This window comes from Microcaecilia unicolor, chromosome 1 (genome assembly GCF_901765095.1).
Source record: "Microcaecilia unicolor chromosome 1, aMicUni1.1, whole genome shotgun sequence".
NCBI classification, from domain to species: domain Eukaryota; kingdom Metazoa; phylum Chordata; class Amphibia; order Gymnophiona; family Siphonopidae; genus Microcaecilia; species Microcaecilia unicolor.
This window is the reverse complement of record NC_044031.1, coordinates 330,888,340-330,902,274: the sequence shown is the minus strand read 5'-3', so window position 1 is coordinate 330,902,274 and position 13,935 is coordinate 330,888,340.

Below are 13,935 nucleotides of genomic sequence, written 5' to 3'. Positions count from 1 at the left end.
GGTAGTTATGTGATTTACTTAATGAATCCAGTTTCCTGTGGTTTTATTTCTTGGTTCCTCTTCATGAGAACTACTGCACTCAAATTATTTTTTGCTGGGTAGTTTTGAGGTATGGTTTTGTTTCTGAGCAATGTTTCTGTTCAAAGTTTTTTTCTTTGTTAGCTTTTGTAAAATGCTAATAAATAATGCATTTTAAAAATATATTATGCATGTTTTGAATCAAATTGTTTTTTTTTATTTCCATTTACTATTTTTCCATTAACTTGTCTGGGCACCTTGATGGAGAATGCTAGTTTGCAAGTGATATCAATGTTTTGATTGCATTCAGAAAGTGTCAAACCATATTAATGCCCAAGCAACTTATCTTCATTATATTCTGATATCAAGATGTGGATGCAATACCTGTAGTGAAGCTGTTCTCTAGACTGAGTCGGAAAGTGATCTGATTGACTGAAGTTCTAATTAAACTGAACTTTAGCTGACATTTTAGTGTGGCACTGTGAGGTACATACATATACAACAAGTTATGTAGATGTGATTTACTTAGAATATTGTTCTTTTATTGGAAAATAGGCTTGTTACTCATTCTTTCTGATGAATCAGCACAGACATGAAGAATAGATTGCTTTTGTAAACAAGGAGCTTGAAAGTCATATGACTTGCAGTTTATTGATAAGAGCATTGTCAACATAACTAGTAAAATCTTTTCACCCAAGCTTTAAATTTAAAACATTTTGATTTCTTTCCAGGGTACATATTATTTGCTGTTGTACATTTGAAAATCATATTTTTAATTGCAAAAACATAGGTAGTTGTAGATTAGAAATAGAATCAGTGCTGTTCTCTCCATTAACACAGAACTGAAAAGAGAAACACGGTTTTCTTCCCAAATTCCTTTCATTGGGGTCTTTTCTTTTAGCAGCGCAGAAAGAAAAACAGAAACAATTAGCATCTGCACTGAGGGGGGAGAGAGTATAACAAAGGGGGGGAGTACTTACTTACAAAGTGTGTTTGTTTAAAAATCAAAATTTTGTTTTTGATACACAAGATCTTATAGAATTAAGCTACAAAATACTTGATGACTATTTGGAAAATCTATAAGCTGAGCAGATCTTTGCTATCAGAGGGCATGCATGCAGTGCTTCTCTATTACATCAACATTAAAATACACTTTGTGGAAACTAGATCTTGTTTGCTTTCAATTGCTGGCCCAGAGGAATGGAGCAAGCTTTCCATTGCTGTCAGGTTATTGGCTGATACCACAGACTTTGAGGAAAAGGTGACTCCTGCTCCTGCTTTGACAGCATATTTTGGCTGTCAGACTGAGCCTGCATCCTATGCCAATTTAACCTTGTGGCAAGGTTGTTACTTACTATGTCCTTGGCTCTGTCTTTTTTATGCTGAATGCTAGTGCACATTGTAATTTAAGTTGTATGTTCATATTATTTTATGTTTTCTTTTCCTTTACATTGATTTTGATGTTTTTTTATATGTTGTTATGCTTATGATATGAATGTTTGAATTGTGATTCACGTAGTTATAGGTGGAATATAAATGAATAAATAAAACTGGATGATGTGATTATGTTGCATCTGTACGGGGTAATTTCTCATCACTTGAAAAATAGGCTATTAAAAATAGCAGCTTTAAAGGTTTATAACTTTAAGTTTACAAAGCTGCAGTTAGCACTAGCATACGCTTACCGTAGCTTAAAAGGGTTTTACCGTGGTCTGCAGTAATTAGCATGCGGCAATGTGACTGTGCTAATTAATTAGTACATGAGCCCTTACCATCTTACAAAATAGGTGGTGGTAAGGTCTCACATGCTAATCTTGCGCTAATGGCAATATTAATATTAGTGATCATTAATACAAAAATTGACCATTTTACTGCTGCACTAATAATGGTCTTAGCACATGAGAAAAATCCATGTAAGGGCATACTAAGGCCACTTTTTAGTTCTACTTAAGAGTCCCTAAATCAGTAGTGGACATTTTTTTAAAACACCATCTTGGAAGCTCAGATCAGATGTATTCTGTGTATTAAAAAAGATGAAGGGAGGCCAAATAACAGCCGCCATGGTTGAAAAGTAAGGTGAAAGAGGCTATTAGAGCCTGAACAGCATATTTCAAAAAATTGAAAAAGGAACTGAATGAAGAAAAGAGGAAGCAGCATAAGCACTGGCAAGTTAGAAGCAAAGCACTGATAAGGAATGCTAACCAGGCAGTATATCAAATTTAAAATAAATGATAAACCATAATTTGAAAATAAAATTGTCATAGATGCAACAACTAAATAAAAAATGTTTTCATGTACATTAGAAGCAGAAAGCCAGCAAGGAAGTTAGTTGGACCATTAGATCATCAATGATTAAAAGAAGCACTCAGGGAGGACAAGGCCAAAGCAGAGAGACTTAGGGGCCCTTTTACTAAGCGACACTAATAATTATAGTGCATGCTAACAATTAGTGCACTCTAAATGCTAAGACACCTATTATATTCCTATGGGTATCTTAGCACTTAGCATGCACTAAATGAATTCTTTGCTTCCGTCTTTACCGAGGATGATGTACATATGAGAGAAACAGTGTTTAAAGGTGGAGATATGAAGGATCTGAAACACATCTCTATGAACCTGGAAGATGTAATAGGCCAATTTTGGCATGCTAAAGAGCAGGAGATCTCCTGAACTGGATGGTACAGAATATATTCCAGAGAACTGAAAGAACACAGAAATGAAATTGCAGGTCTACTATTAATAACCTGTAGCTTATCATTACAATCATCTACAGTACATGAAGATTGGAAACATCCAATGTAAAGCCAATTTTTAATAAGAGCTTCAGGGTGATCCAGGAAACTACAGACCCACTGAGCCTGACATCTGTGCTGGAAAAATGGTTCAAAGTATTATAAAGGACAAAATTACTGAACACATAGAGGGGCATAATCAAACGGCGCCGGCGAAATCGATCGCCGGCGATCTATTTTGGCAGCGCTGCAACAGCTGGCCAGAACCGTATTATCGAAAAAGATGGCTGGCCAACTTTTGTTTCGATAATACAGTCGGGGCCGGCCAAATGCCACAGATAGGCAGGGTTTGAGATGGCCGACTTTGTTTTTCAGCGATAATGGAAACTGGAACTGGCCATCTCAAACCCAGCCAAATCCAAGGCATTTGGCCTTGGGAGGGGCCAGCATTCATAGTGCACTGGTACTTCTGGATGTTTAGAGCTTGCTGATCAGTTATGTTATGACTTACTTGTTCAGGAGTGCTGTATTTTGTGATACTGTTTTGAGAAATGTTCAAGAAAGACTTCATACAAATGAAAAAAGTCCCTGCCGTGCATTTTCCCTTGATGGCCGTCCCTGATGTGCACTTCCCTTAATAGCCGTCTTTCTCTCCAAAAGTGCACTTCTCTTAATGGCCGTCTTTCTCCCTGAACAGAGTGGGATTTGAACCAGCCACCTCTGCATTAAAAGACCAGTGATGTAACTACTTGGCCACAGCTCCACGTAGTGGGGTGTCCCTCCCTTTTGATTATACCCCTCCAGGTCTCTCTCAGCCATTCACAGACAGCTCAACACACTGTGATTGGCTGAGAGAGACCTGAAGGGTTATAATCAAAAGGGAGGGATAGTCAAGTAAGTGGAGCTGTGGCCAAGTGGTTACATCATGGCTCTTGTAATGCAGAGGTGGCTGGTTCAAATCCCACTGTTACTACTAAAAAAACTGTGAGCAAAAACTGTTTTGATTTCCCTGTTTGGGGAGAAAGCTGGCCATTAAGAGAAGTGCACTTTCGGAGAGAAAGACGGCTATTAAGGGAAGTGCACATCAGGAACTTTTTTAATTTGTATGAAGTCTTTCTTGCACATTTCTCAAAACAGTATCACAAAATACAGCACTCCAGAACAAGTAAGTCATAACATAACTGATCAGCAAGATCCTTTTTTTTTTTTACGAGCTGGCCGACTGGCTTCCCCTCCTAGGAAGGAAATGTTTTAAAGTTCTTTTGGGGGGGGTGGGAAGGGGCTGGTGACCACTGGAGGAGTATGGGGAGGTCATCCCCGATTCCTTCCAGTGGTCATCTAGTCAGTTTGGGCATCTTTTTGAGACTTGGTCGTGAAAATAACCAGCTTATTTTTGAAAGAGAAGGACGCCCATCTTCCGACACAAATCGGGAGATGGACGTCCGTCTCAAAACCAGGTATAATCGAAAGCTGAATTTGGATGGCCCCAACTGCTTTCCGTCACGGGGACAGGCAAAATTCTTGGGGGCGTGGCTGAACGGTAGTGAAGACGGGACAGGGGCGTTCCGGGGCGTGGTTAACAGATGGACCTCCGCGCCTGATAATGGAAAGAAACAAGATGTCCCCGACAAGCATTTAGTCCACACAAAGTTGGTCCTGTTTTTTTCACGACCAAGCTTCCAAAAAGTGCCCAAACTGACCATCGGAGGGAATCGGGGATGATCTCCCCTGTCTCCCCCAGTGGTCACTAACCCCCTCCCACCCTAAAACACAAACTGTTTAAATATTTTTTCCATACTCTATGTCAGCCTCAAATACCATACCTAGCTCCATGACAGCAGTATGCAGGTCCCCCGAGCAATTTTAGTTTAGTTGGTGCTGCGCAGGACCCATACGGAGAGCAAAAATCGGAAGAAAAAAAAACATGCAAGTGCAGTCAGGGACGTCCAATTTAAAACAATAGTAATAGTGGGGTTTGAACCTGCCACCTTCTGACTACAAGACCTGTGCTCTAACCACTGCACCACTTATTCAGTTGGTTAGATGTCCTTTCCCTTTCCATTAAGTCCCTCCAAGTTTCTGTCAGCCACTCACAGCTTATTTATCTGACATCGGTGTCAGCTAAACAAGCTGTGATTGGCTGACAGAAACTTGGAGGGACTTAATGGAAAGGGAAGGAGGTCTAGGCAGCTGAATAAGTGGTGCCGAACCGTATAATCGAAACTGAAGATGGACGGCTATCTCATTTCGATTTTACGGTTCGCTCCACCTCTTCACGGAGCCGTCTCCGGAGATGGACGTTCTTACACATGGGCATTAGCATTCAATTATGCCCCTCTAAATAGACCAAGTAAAACCGGCCAAATGCTCGTCATCGCCGGTTTTCTTTTTTCCATTATCAGCTGAAGCCGGCCCACATCCCACCTTCACTACCCTGCCGAAACGCCCCCTTGAAGTTTAGCAGCCTCCGCGATGGAATGCCGGTGAGTGTGTCCAAAAATCGGCTTTCGATTATACCGATTTGGCCGGTTTTAGGAGATGGCCGGCCATCTCCCGATTTGTGTCGGAAGATGGCCGGCTATCACTTTCGAAAATAAGCTGGATAGCCAAACATGGTTTACTAGATCAGAATCAACATGAATTTAGCCAAGGAAAGGCTTGTCTTAGAAATTTGCAACAGGTTTTGAAGGTATGAATAAACATATGGATAAAAATGAGTCAGTTGATGTGGAGTGGCATTTTAGAAAGGACGTCAAATTCAGAATAAGGATGTCCAAGTTAGAACATCACAAATGGGCATCCATTTCAAATGCATTTTATAACAGGATATAGTCTGTTCTAAAATACATGTGAGATAGACATCCATGTACTGAAAACATCCAGCATGAACATCCATTTTACAAACTGAAATGTTCAAATTATGAACAGGGGAAAACAAGGGACATGGATGTCTGTGTGGTAGCATAAGAACACCCATCTTATATAATGGCCACACAGTCCTCCATGGAGAGCCAAGGGGTAGCAGAATGGTTAGAGCAGTTGGTTAAGACTCAGGGGACCCATGGTCAAATACTACTTCAGCTCTTTGTGATTTATTTTTTAATTGTGAGCCCTCCAGGAACAGAAAATATAAATTCTACCGTAATGTACACCCATTCAATAGCCTTCAGGCTCGCAGGCATCTTATATATTCAGGTACAGTAGGAGGCATATTTTGAAAGCACTTAGCCTCCCAAAGTGCTTTGAAAATATGCCTCTAGGTATTTTTCTGATCCTGAAGGGCTAAGAATTAAAAAAAAAAGAAAAGAAAAGTTGAAGTGTGATTTGAACATGGGATCCTTGTTCCTTATTCCATTGCACTAACCATTAGGCTACTCAGCTTGATATGCTGTTATTTAGAATGTACACAAGAATGCTAGAGCCTGGTATCCCTTACCAGTTTCACATTCAGAGGAGAAGGAGGGGGAAAACACCCACTGTAGGATTAAGGAGGTGTCATACCTTAATCCTTCCAGTGGACAATTGCTCAATCAAAGCTCCTTTCTGTAACTTGGACATGATAAGTTCCAGGTTTAAACATGGACATCCATCATTTTAGAGTTAGATGCCCCTTCCTCTTCTGTGATCAGAGTTGGAGTTCTATATTTTGGGCCCTCCCTGATCCTGCCTAAAATATACCTTCATTACACCTTTTTGCCATAAAGACATACTATAGTGGTAGACATCCATATCCTGACTTTGTAAAATTGGGATTTGGATGTTCATGCAATATGAACACCTAAATGCCAGTTTTCAGATGTCCAAAACATTAATAAAGTGTCTAAAATAACCACCATAGTTTATCTGGATTTTCAGAACGTTTTTGACAAAGTCCCTGAGCAGAGGCTGTGGAAGAAATTTAAAAGCCAAGGCATAGGCAGCAGTGTCTTATGGACTGGAAACAAGTTAAAAGAAAACAGAAAGTAGGGTTTAATGGTTAATTCTCTCAATGATGGAAGATGAATAGTGGAGTGCTACATATTTATACATGGTCTGGAAATGGGGATGATGAGAGAAGTAATCAAATTTCAGGTGACACAAAATTAAGCAAAGTTTAAAAAATCATATGCAAACTGTTAGAAATTGAAGAAGGACCGTAGGAGGTTGGGAAACTGGGCATCCAAATAGCAAATTATATTTTATATACACAATTGCAAGTGATGCATATTGGGAAGAATAACCCAAATTACAGCTACATGATGTTTCTTGCATAAATACATGGCTGTAATACTGGCACTTATGTGCACAAATGTCTACTTACCAGTGAACATGACAGCTGGGGCATGTTATTCTGGAAATATCCACTAAACTTACATAATACATATTTGTAAGGTGGAGCATACACATAGGTGATATATGGGTGGGACATGGGCTGGGTTTCAGTTACACATGTAGCATACAAAATATTTTAGGTGACCACAGTTATGCCATGTCTATGGCTAATATAACAGTGGGTATGTAAATGTTACACTAATATTCTATAATAGAACCTGAGCACGCAAGTTCCATTATAGAATAGGATTCTACCGTGCATCCTCAGGCACCTAAATGAAGGCAACCAGTTGTAGAACTGCCCCCTTAAAGGTTAATTCTATAAAAGGGAGTCTAGAATTAGGCCTGGTAGGAGCCTGTTCTATAAAGGAACATATGTGCCTCCTTTAAAACAAACAATTACCAGCTGAACCAACAATATATAAACTTAACTGATAGAATGAACACTTAAACCAGCCACAGAGGTGGTGCAATTGTTAGCAGATAATTGCTACCTATATATGGTTAAATTATAGTATTCTACATGCAATAAATGAATAGATTAGATTTTATAAAGTTCACAGTTTAAGGTCCATTAGAATGCATTTCTATACATCTCTCAAATATATTTATAAGATCCAAATCAACACTTATCTGAAGTTAAATCCAATAGCTTAATTCATGCATCAAAAGTCCAAACCTGAAAAGGGCCTTGTTTTGCCATTGGTGAATCAGAGGTTCTTCCAGATCAAAACTTCACATCAAATGTGGTGTCAAGCTCAGCATCTTATAAATCTGAAATGCCCTCATTCATCACTGGCTCTCTCCAAGTCCTCAAACACCATTTACCATTTCTGTCTTAATGTTTCAATTGCATTTGAAACTATAGATCACTCAGATTCTCAAAAAGCTCTTGTTATTTAGGGACACTTTAATTAAAGTGTAATAGAATCTGAGCATAATGCATTGTAATGCAGAATTTTACCGTGCACTAAGTCCAAATTTAGCATGGCATCTTTGTGGGGCTGGGGGTGAGCTTCTTTTTTTTTTTTTTTTTTTGCATGCTGTATGTTAGTGTTACCGTTATTGCATGGTACCTACAAAAAGTTAATGCAGGGGCACTTACTGCATCATATTTAGGAGGTGCTAAGCCTCTAATTCTATAAAAGTTGCCAAAACTTGTGTGAGCAAATTTGGGTATGCATCCAATTTCTGCATGCAATTTAATCGAATATTGAGCTAATTAGCACCAATTCTTAGATTTTTAACATGCAACTATTGGCACTAATTATATAGATCTAGGCACAGGTGTAATGGAAGTGAATTTTAAAGATTGTTTTTCAACCCTGCTTTTGTCCAATAATGAACTCTGAAGTCTTCTGTCTTTGACCAAAAGTAACTTTCCTTATAATACAAAAACAAGTTGGAATGTGGAAGATAAGGCATGTCTCTGATCAATTCAGTTTGTGCAGGAGGGAAACAGGATATGCTCGGAGTTCAGGAGATAAGCCACCTAGCCAGTGGTTTGTTTACTTGGGCCAGAAGCATGTGACTGCATCCTCATGTACATTCTTGTAACTTTCCATAGCTCTGAACATGAGTTCTAAGCCTTATAAAAAGGGGAGTTTCTTTCAGTGAAATGGTGGTTCATCTGTGAGTAACATACAGACTGTGCAGAAGGCTTGTTCCTGGTCCAAAGCTCCTAGCTCTCGCTGCACCGGGCCCCCTAGCTGATGATAAGAGCATGGATGATGGAGACCAGTGATGATTGTATGTATGTATATTATTGCTTCCTTTCCTGGTCTAAAGAACTCTTTGCATTGCTTAGATGTAGAGACCAGTGATGTAATGAGTGTTGAGTGTTTATAGCTAATCATTGTGTTTGCTTCTTTCCCTGGTCTAAGAGATGTAGAGACCAGTGATGTAATGATTGTTTATGTGCTAACAATTATGTGTGTGTGTGTGTGTATATATATATATATATATATAAACCATTGTAGAATTTAGCTTCCCTAATAAAGGTTTCATTTACTTATTACGAATCCAAAAGAATCCACGGTAATTACTGAGCAGTCTGTGTTAGTGAGACAGGCTGTAAATCCATAGCATTACAACAGGATCATGCCTAAAATTTACATGTGATCTGAAAAAGGGGGTGTGGAAATTTGAGGGTCAAGGGCATAATGGAGGTGTTCCTAAAATTAATTCACATTGTTATAGAATAATGAGGATACATGCCTAATGTAGGTGTGTACATTTGCAACACATTTCTATAAATTGTGCCTAGCCTTAAACACAAGTTATAGAATAGCATTTTTGGAACCATATATAGAATTTAGCCCCAAGTGTTCTCGTGTACATGCATACCTAACTTTGTGTTTAACTTTAAATAGGTAGGCTTACTCCTTAACCATGCCCAAGCAGAGTTGTTGGAAACCACTGTACGGCTGTCATTGACCCTTTTGCCATTGACACCCGCAGCCACGAGGGCTCTTTAGATGGGTAGAATCAGTGGCGAAGGCAAATCGCCTGAACTGGGATTCAGAACTCTGCTGTGACTTCTGAGCTCCTACACATAACTGCGCATACAGGGCTAGACTAGCCCACCCTATGAGCTCAAGCATTACACACCAGAGAGGGGCTGCAGTAAAAGCCTGGTCTCCTAAAACTAGTAGAGCAGTTTTTTGTGAAGTAAAAAAAGCTTGGCTTCCAATTTTGAATGAAAATCTGGTGGACCTGTTGGAATCATTAGATTCACATAATTTTAAAACAATACAGGAATGTAAGACCTTTGAAGTAAGAATGATTGAATATTTTGACACCCAACAGACAAGACTTAATAAGGATCTAGGTTTTCTAGCCCATTATAAACCATAAAGTTGTATTTCTCTGTTTATTTCTCTGTTTATCACCCTCCTCTCACCTACCAACACCTATCCTGTTAGAATATCAATGAAATGCTTTGATGTCTCCATGCATACTCCCACCCTCCCATTCTGTCAGACTGTTAAAGTAATGCTTTGATGTTTCTCTTATATATACTATCTGCTACTACATTTGCTTATTTCTGATCTGATGAAGAAGGGCAACCTTCGAAAGCTAATCAAGAAATGTATTAAGTTATGTCCAATAAAAAAGGTATCATCTTATTTTCTTTTCCATGTTTTATTTTGTTTGATTTCTATTGATTCACATATTAAAACTTTCTTGACACCTTATTTAGTTCCCACCCAATCTCTCACCTCCACCTCCCTTTTGATGCCATCATTGAATCCTTCACAACCTATACTATCTGCAATAACTCTAGCAGCCTCTTGGTCTACTTTCTCCCTCCCCACTCTCACTACTTTGGCTTCAATTCTCTCTTCTATGCACCTCACAACCTCTCCTCTCAATCCCATGCCATCTACTTGGCTTAGGACCTCCAGACAAGGCCTTCTTGCCCTAGTCCTGACAATTGTCTCCCATAGTTTGTGTGTAGGTTGACTTTAAACTCTTTGGAAAAAGGCCAAGATCACCCCCGTTCTTAAAAAGCAATCACTGGATCCCACTAATCACCTCAATTATTGTCAAATTTCTTATCTTTGTTTCCTGTCAAAAGTAATTGAAATAGTTGTTTATCAACTGCTCAATTATACTGATATGTCAAGTGAGGAACTGAAATGGGGTGTTCAGAAGGACGTAAAAGGGGAAATGAACAAGGACTAGTGACATTGGGTCTAAGGCCACCCTACTGGACTGCTGATAGTGTGGCTGAACATACTCCTCCTCTTGATGTGGGGGCAAAGTGCAGCCATGCTATCAGCAGTCATGATAGCTAACACATAGTAACAGCCTATGTGCTAGCTGTCACGGCCAACCACTTCTCCAACTTGTCCATGCCATGTCCATCTCCAGCCTACTCCAACATTAGGCAGCTAGCTGCTTTAATAATGCAATAGATTTTAGCAGGGGTCTGTGTTAATATCAACCACACTGTAAAGTCCTTACTAGATGCTTAATACAGTTTAGTAAAAGGGCTCCTTAAAGGGCAACAAATTTAAGATGCAGATAGTAGTTCAGCAAATTCCATCTGCTGGCAGGAGGACTGGAGGCAGAATATATCAACAGTAGACCCAGGGCCAGAAGTTGATGTATGGTCATAGGACCCAATGCACACTGGCAGTGGTTAGTGTTCTTTTAGCCACTTTCAGCATTATTTCCAGATACAGAATGCTGGGCTATGTCTGGGCACTGGCATTTAATGTCTGGGTTTATGCTGCTGGTTAGCTTTTATTTGAGTGCAATATTCAGCACTTAACAGCCTAAGCAACACTGCATAAAGATAGGACTAGGTTTTATATTACTTGGCCACTTAACTTAGGCCGTTAAGGGCCTTATTCTATAAAGATTATGCTCCTAAATTTATGCTCCTAATTTAGGGCCTATTAGGTTCATAAGTTTAGCATACATTTAGGATCATAAATTATGCTCCTAAATTTATGAGCATAAAATTAGGAGCATAACTTTTATAGAATAAGGCCCTAACTCTGCTGAATATTGGCGCTTAACACATAAGTGCTGACTCCACTCCCGGACTGCCTACAAAATATCCAGCTTTCACTTTTGCTAATATTACAGTTGGCTGGAAGCTGGTAAATTCTTCACCAAAAGATATTTTTCAATAGACGTCCACTCGCTTGCACAACTTGTGAAAGCAACTGATTTGCTGATTACTAATTCCCCAACTATTGCACCATGGGGAAATGTTTATGCAGAGCGTCCTCCTTTAATAGTGAGTCCACTCCTACTGCCTTAATTGTAAATTAGAAAAAAAAAGTAAGAAATTAGCTCATAAATATGATGACACTTCCCTGTTTTCCACAGGAATGAAATAAAACATGGGGTATCATATGTCTACAAGTATTCTCCAGTGAAAGCACAATGCCAACTAAACTACAACAATATTTGGAAAATGATCACATGATATACCTTGGAAACTCAAGGTAATTTTTCTAATGTATTAAACTGCATTTTTCACATTCACAAATGCAGTTTCAGAAGGCCTTGAGCATCTCCAGACATATAAAATACTAACTTACACAAGCACAGAAGCCACACACAATTATATAAACCTTTTTGAACCTCTGCAAGCAATATGGTTAATATAATGTGATGAGAAACAAAGACAAACTTCTCTTTCAGAGTTCCTGTGCCACTTGAAGAATGAACACCCTGAAATTGCAGTGCTTGCCTTAAAAGTGTTAGTTTTGCAAATGTCTGTCCCCAAATGTCAATTTTTTTTAATGTGAAATTGGATCCTCAGTTGGTGGGCTAAATTAACTGTTAAATTAGTCAATCACTTGTTTCCTCATCAATCCAAATTATTTGTGTATATTTAATACATCTTTTGAAAATTATCAATGAAATATTTAATTACAAAAACACATGAAAGGGCATTTTCAACATGATGTCCAAGTCGAACTTTGGATGTTTTGCGCTAAATACCCTAAATCCGAATAGAAAACATGACCATTTTCAAAACTGCTAAAATGTCTATTAAAAAAAAAATACTATTTAAAACAGGTTTTGTGCTCTGTTTGTTTATCTTTTCATGCCATTTTTGAAAAAAAAAAATGTGCATGTGAAAAATGTAGAAAACCAAGCCATTGGGATGTTGGAAGGGCCAGCAATTTTAGTAGACTGGTCCCCAAAACATCCCAGGAGAGCAATGGGGCACCCTAGGGGGCACTGCTGTGGACTTCGTATAAATGCTTTCAGGTACACACCTCACCGTGGTTCCCTTATCTTGTCTGCTGAGTCTGCCAAAGCCCACTACCCCCAACTATACACCATTATAATTGCCCTTATGGATGAAGGGGACACCTGTATTTCATTTCATTTTATTTGGGTACGGTGGGTTTCTGGTGAGTTATGGAGGGCTCACAGTTTCCACCATAAGTGTAAAAGGTAGGGGGAGGTATGGGCCTGTGTCCACCTGTCTACAGTGCACTGCACTCACCATTACACTACTTCATAGGCCTGCATGCTGTTCTAATATACCTGGCTATAACATCAGAGGCTGGTAAGTACTTTTTGGTTTATTTTTGCATTTTGGGGGGGTCAGTGCCTAATGGGGGAGTAAGGGGGGTGATTCTCTCCAGTGGTCATTTAGAGCACCTTTTGTGCCTTATTTGTTCTAAAAATATGTGCAGACCAAAACATTGAAGTTTCAGCCCTAGACATTTGTTTTGGTTTTTTTCCGTTATGGCTATAAAACTTCTAAGTGTTAGAAGTTTTATAGCCCCCAACACAAAAATGAGCCCCATAATCTTAGCAAATACTTGATTGAAGTGACCCTTCCTGACATGAATTCAAGTTTCCAAAAACTGTGTCAGGGTTAAAAAAAAAAACTTCTACATTTTAATGGTACAAACACATGCTTATTCCAAAAAGTAAATTAACAAACAATCAGTAAATCCATGCTAGCGGCATCTTCCCAGCAACCTAAGTACATGCAATAATAGAATATAAAATTAAAATGAATGAAGTAAAAAAAAAAAAGCTATTTCTCATAGCTGATAGGTAGTAATGTCTCCAGTACAAAATGTTTTTTTCCCTGTATTAAATAATCTACTTGATACTGATGAAGCAACTGTATCATCTTGAGACTTTCTACTGACCACTGATCAATTGACACATTATTTCATGGATAAGATTTCTAATATAAGATTGCAGTTTACGGATGATACTTCTGTATAACCATCTTTATTTCCTATTCATGATAAAAATGAAGTTCCATTAGCTTTGATATGATATAATTTTCAACCTGTCCTGTGGTCTGAGCTGAATCACATACTGTAATCAATATACTTTCTAAATCACATGATTGCCCTACTGTTTTTGTGAGAACCGC